Below are 6,126 nucleotides of genomic sequence, written 5' to 3'. Positions count from 1 at the left end.
AGGTTTGTCAGGCCTCCGTTGGTTGAGTTGATTGATTGACTGGCAGCCCAACCGAGTGGCAGAATCACCTCTGTGTCGCTGTGGCTTGTCAAATCTCCGACAGGTGCTCCAAGGAACCTGAAAGATGCCGCTAGCCAAAAGGCAGCTACAGTGACCGGTCACAGGAGGAGCTGCGGAGCCAGGAATGTTGCTGAGAAACCAGCAGAGCAATTCCATTAGCAGCGAGACCAGCAATTCACACCAGGAATGCAGGAAGCAGCTCAATACTGAGTCAGACCAATGACCCATCCTGCTCTATACTGTCAACATTGACAGGCAGCGCCTCTCCAGGGTTTCAGGCAGGAAGTCTGTTCCAGCCCTACCTGGAGATGCAATTGAGGTTTGATCCTGGGGCCTTCTGCATGCAAAGCAGATACTCTGCTGCTGAGCGACAGCCGGTCCTCCTAAAAACCTGAGCTGTGCATGGTCCATTTGACTCAGAGTTGGTGTTTTTGAGTCTCCCACAATTCAGTGGCCTTGCTATCATTATTTAATCTAAAACAGTGGTTCCCAAACTTTTATTTTTTGGGGGGGCACCCCCTTGGTTCCATAATTCCATCCCCAGTGCCAACTACCCTATAAAAAGCATTCAGAATAGTGGTTTTCATGACTCAGGAAGATAATAACACAATAAAATACAAAACAGTAACAATTAATTGCACATTTATTCAAAATCCAATTAAAACTATTCCGTTTAATTAATTCATCAAAACTGATTAACTTGATGCCAGCTTTTCAAAGTCTGATAGTCATTTACACTTCTAGCTCCCCTTACCATTCCCTTACCTCTTAGTGCTCCCGCTAGTTAATCCCAACTACCCCCACCCCCAGGGGTTCCTGCTGCTCACTTTGGGTACCACTGATCTTAGCCATTAAGAATCCATTTCCTGGTAGCAACCCGGATGGAGTTAGCATTCTCCTGGAGATGTGATTGTTTTGTTAACTACACAAAATTGGTATGACCAGGTTTGGAAGACTGCACTTTTAGAAAAAACTAACAAAACATTGCAGAAAAGTCAGAGGTGACATTACCAGAGGTCAGTTTTATAACGACTGGTCTCAGTTCATTTTTTAAATTAATTCCTCACCTAAAGAACCTAGATGAAGTCCCATCTAGTTCAGCGTGCTGTTTTTGCAGTGGCCAACCAGATGCCTGTAGTCCTCTATCCAGTTCCCATCAGCACAGCAAGAATGGCCAGTGGCCGGGGATGATGCTGTAGTTGTAGTTGAGCAACTTCTGCAGGCCCAAAGACTCTGCACACCTCCTCTAATTGCTCCACCACGCTGTTTCGTGCATCGCTCCTGGGCGCTTGTTTCCTAGAAAAGTAATGTCTGTTTGGTTTAATTTGACTTTTTCTCTTGAGTATGATTGCATTATCTCTGGCAAATTGTCTAATTTTAAAAGACAAACACAAGCCATGTACATGAGGAATGGGAACTCCTGAATCAAAGATATAAGTTCTGCATTAAGAAATTAATTAATTTTATTACGTTTATAATCTGCATCGCCTCTCCCTCCCTTCAGCTCGCCTGGTCTCAGCCTGCTGGGGGGCGGGGGGAGAGGGACTGTTTTCATTCCCTTCTGGGCAAACTTTTGGGAGCCACATGCCAATAGTGGGCGGGGCTAGAGACAAAAGTGGCCGGAGCAACAAATAGAAATGTTACAGTAGTGTAGATTTTACAGTACTGTAATCTCTCTCTCTCTCTCTCTCTCTCTCTCTCTCTCTCTCTCTCTCTCACACACACACACACACACACACACACACCATCTTCTGTCTAGGAAAGCAAGAATTCAAGGACACATCCCAGCTGCAAAGCAGGGTCCCTTCCAACTCTGCAATCCTATGGTTCTCTAGATAAGAACAAAACAGAGCAGTTGAAAAAAAAAACTGTCTCTCCTCTCTTCTCTCAATATCTAAATGCCACCTTCTGCACCATACTCTCTCTTTTTCTTTTTCTCTTGTAAAGTTTTTTTTAAAAAAAAAATTCACGTGATAATATATATATAAAACAGAGAATGGTAATTTTAACAACAGGTGAAAATTAAAAGATAAACAACGAAACTACAAAATAGGTACGTAGAATGAGTCCAGTTGCACTTGAATAAAATAACACAGTCCAAGCAAAGCCTACCGGCATTATCAGATTATCAACTCCAGATTTGCTAGGCTTGTGATGAGGGTTGTCTTGAAAATCAGGAAGAACTTTCTGGTGGTAAGAGAGCCATTCAACAGTGGAACATAGCTGTCAACTTTCCCTATTTTTGCAGGAAATTCCCTTATTCCAGCGCCGTTTCCCATTGCTAAAAAAGGGAAAGTGGACAGCTATCCAGTGCAATGGTCTCCCTGGGAAGGTGGGGGGGGGACTCTCCTTCATTGGAGGTTGGATGGCCATTCATGTTTTAGTTGAGATTCCTGCATTGCAGGGGACTGGACTAGATGACTCCTTGGGCCCCTTCCAACTCTATGATTCTATGATTTTTATACATTGGGGTATCTTCCTATACTCTCTTTGAAGGCAGGTCCCCAAAGAACACATTGCAGTAATCTAGCCTGGATAGAACCAATGGTTGTGTCACTGAGGCAATAATGAAAATAATCATCTCATTTTTTCCTTTCTGGTTTTTCTAGTTACTACATTCTGCACTCACTGAAGTTCGCTGTCTTTCATGGAAATCCCACAAAAAAACGCATTTCAGTAATATAGCCTGGACAGAACCAGTGCATGTGTCAATATATACGGCATGAAACAGAACAATAGAAACAACCTTTCTGAGTGTCTAGTTGCCACCTTCTACACCAGGGGTCAGCAAACCTTTTCAGTAGGGGGTCGGTCCACTGTCCCTCAGACCTTGTGGGGGGGCCGGACTATATTTTGGGGGGAAAATAAATATGAATGAATTCCTATGCCCCACAAATAACCCAGAGATGCATTTTAAATAAAAGCACACATTCTACTCATGTAAAAACACGCTGATTCCCAGACCGTCCGTGGGCCAGATTGAGAAGGCGATTGGGCCACATTCGGCCCCTGGGCCTTAGTTTGGGCAGCCCTGTTCTACACCAATTGAAATTTCCATACATTATTTAAGAGCAGCCCCACCCAAAAAATGCATTGCGGTAATCTAGTCTGGATGGAGCCAATGGACACGTCACTAAGGCAAGGCTGGCCTTCTCTAGATAAGGTGCAAACCAGAACAAGCATATTCTCTCTCCCTATTGATCTGCATTTTTCCTGCCTCAGGGGTTGCTGAAAGCAACCTATCCACAGCCCCTGGGCCTTGGACGCCATCTTCGCTTCCCACTGTTTCCCCCTCAATAGCCTCCAGCTCCCACGTTTCCGTATCGAATGCCAATTTCGCCCCTGTCCGGTGTGGTTGCTGATAGTGGCTGGTGGGTGGGCTGAAAGTGTCAGAGGAATTCGCTCCAACACACTCTTCCTGCTCTTTGGCTTCCCAGTCATGTGCTGCTCCGAAGCATGGCTGAATAAACAGCTCAGCCGCCACCCCAAGCTTTACCGCCCTTCCAATTTCACTGCAGAAGAGCCAGTTTTGCTGTGCATGAATTGGCTGGCAGAGCCCAGGCTGCATACCAACTTGCCCTGTGTTCAGATAAACCTGGGAACAGAACATCCAGGGGAGGCAGAACATAGCCATCATGCCTAGTAGCTGTTGATTAGCATTATCCTCCACAAATGTGTCTAATACTAGTTTAAAGCATATGTTACGGCAGCCATCACTAAATCTTGTGGGTGCAGATTCCATAGTCTAGCTATGTGCTCAGGGCCGGCCCACCTATAAGACTCAGTGTGGCAGTCACCTCAGACAGCAGGTTAGGGATAGCTGGGAAGGGCAGCGGATCTGGCCAAGGAGCAGGCCACTCACCACCTCCTGCACTTGCCACTTGCTGCCTCATCTTCCACCACTGCCACTCATCCCCAGCCTACTTTTTTCTCCCCACCACTACCATGTTCAGAGTGCTGGGGCTCCCCACCCCCACCCCGCGCTGTCTCTAATCACCTCAGGTGGGGATGGAGGGAGCACCTGGGGTGCAGTTTTCTATTTTGCCTCAAACAGCAAAATGTCCTGGGCTGAATGAATAAGGACTTTACTTTGTCTGTCCTGAATCTTCCAACATTGAGCTTCATTGGATGTCCATGAGTTCTAGTGTTATGGAGGGAATCATCTCCCTAACCACTTTCCTCATAGTTGTGTTACTCCAACTCCTTGATGATTTTGGTTGCTTTTTGAACTAACTCCACTCACTGAGGCACACAAGTGATGCTTTCTGAACAAGAAGGGGTATACAGTATAGGTCTTTTTTTTTTCCTTACCAGTTGACCCTTCCTTGGGCTAAAGCTCAGTGGTAGAGCTCAGTGGTTCAGTTCCTAATGGCATCTCCAGTTAGGGCTGGGAGAGACTCTGAAACCCTGGACAGCCACTGCTGCCAATCAGTGTAGACAGTACTGAGCTAGATGGGCCCAATGGTCTAACTTTGTGTAAGGCAGCTTCCTATGTTTCTGGAATGGTCCACAGCTCAGTGGTAGATCCCCTAGTAAACAAACAAATAAATAGTCAAGCAAATAAGACTGCAGAACAAGAGGACTGTTATGTAAGGTGAGCTTGGCACTTGGCTGGCCACTCTGAATGTGCTCTTTCCATAGGCGGTTATCAGAACATAGACAACCAGCAATGGGTACTGCGTACAGCAGCTGTTGCAGCTCCAGGGTGACTGGTCAGGAGCTGTTGCCAACCCCCCATATCAAATCAGCACCGACTGATATTATCATCTTTCAAATAATAATAATAAAGCAATGGTCTGATAGGTTGTTATTCCACCACAACCACCCCCCCCCCACCCAAATCTGGAGTCCTTTTTAAGTGCGGGACCCAGATCCAGCCATAATCCCAATACTTTCTTTCTTTCATTCATGCATGCTTAAGGGAAAACACACAGATCTATTTAAACAAGAAAGGAGAAAGGGAGGAGAGAAGGCTGGAGGCTTAGCTACCAGCCATCTCCTTGCGCCCCCCACCCCTCGCTTGCCCGCCGCTCCCAACAAGCAGCCAAAGCAAAGTTTCTCTAGTCCTGGGAATCCACTCCCGGCTCACGGATTCAGCTCCAGCTGTCAAAACCCAGGTCAATATATGTTAATGAGGCTTTGAAAGTCCTGAGCAGAGGGAGTCGCTTTTAGACTTCCTAAGACCTTCATAATTCACGGTTATTCTCTAGCGCTTTCCCCCCGGTGCTTTAAGAGAGAACGGGGTGGGCAGGGAGGGGGGAAGGAGAGACGGAGTGAGGAAAATATATTTAACAAGAGAAAGAGCGAAAGGGGCTTAAATTATAAATGAGGGCTAAGTTTCCAGAACCTTTTGCAGAGTGTTTGTACAGACAAATTAGCAAAGCCAGAAAGCGCCGTCGAAGGAGACAGCAGGTGCATACCAGTGTAGCGTGGGGCGATTTCTACCCTTAAAAAAAAAAAGTGGGGGGAGTGGGGTGCATAGACTACAAAGGTGGCTAGTCCAGTTCGAGGTCTGCCACCTCTGCTGCGTAATCACGAGGTGGTCTCTTCAGGATGCGTAATCACGAGGTGGTCTCTTCAGGATGCAACCTCCCTCATGTGCACAAGCGCACACAGCCATCCCATCAGTAAAACATAGAGATGATCACTGTGGCTGACCTTCCACGGTTGCTGAAAGGATTGCTGAATGAGGTATTCAATGTCTTATGAATACTTTTTAAAAAGAGGGGAGAAAACACTGTATAAATTAAAGACGGGCCTTCGTTTTGGAGCAAATGAAGGAACCAAATTGCTGTGACATATTTATTTATTTCATAAAATTTATACATCGCTTAATAAAATAAAATAAAATAAAATAAAAAAGTGGTTTTCAAAAAAAAGATAAAGCAATAAAATTATCGCTAAGAAAAACTGACAACAATAATTTAGAATGTTCAAAAAATTGAAATAACAATAGACTAAAAACAGATGAAAACTCGCATCCACTTTCCCAGGACCTGATCTGATCCTGGCGGAAGCTATTAAACAACATCCAGCATGGTGGGCCAAAATTCTTGCAAAAATCTT

The sequence above is a fragment of the Lacerta agilis genome, chromosome Z, assembly GCF_009819535.1.
Source record: "Lacerta agilis isolate rLacAgi1 chromosome Z, rLacAgi1.pri, whole genome shotgun sequence".
Lineage (NCBI taxonomy): Eukaryota > Metazoa > Chordata > Lepidosauria > Squamata > Lacertidae > Lacerta > Lacerta agilis.
Note: the sequence above shows the minus strand (reverse complement) of the source record.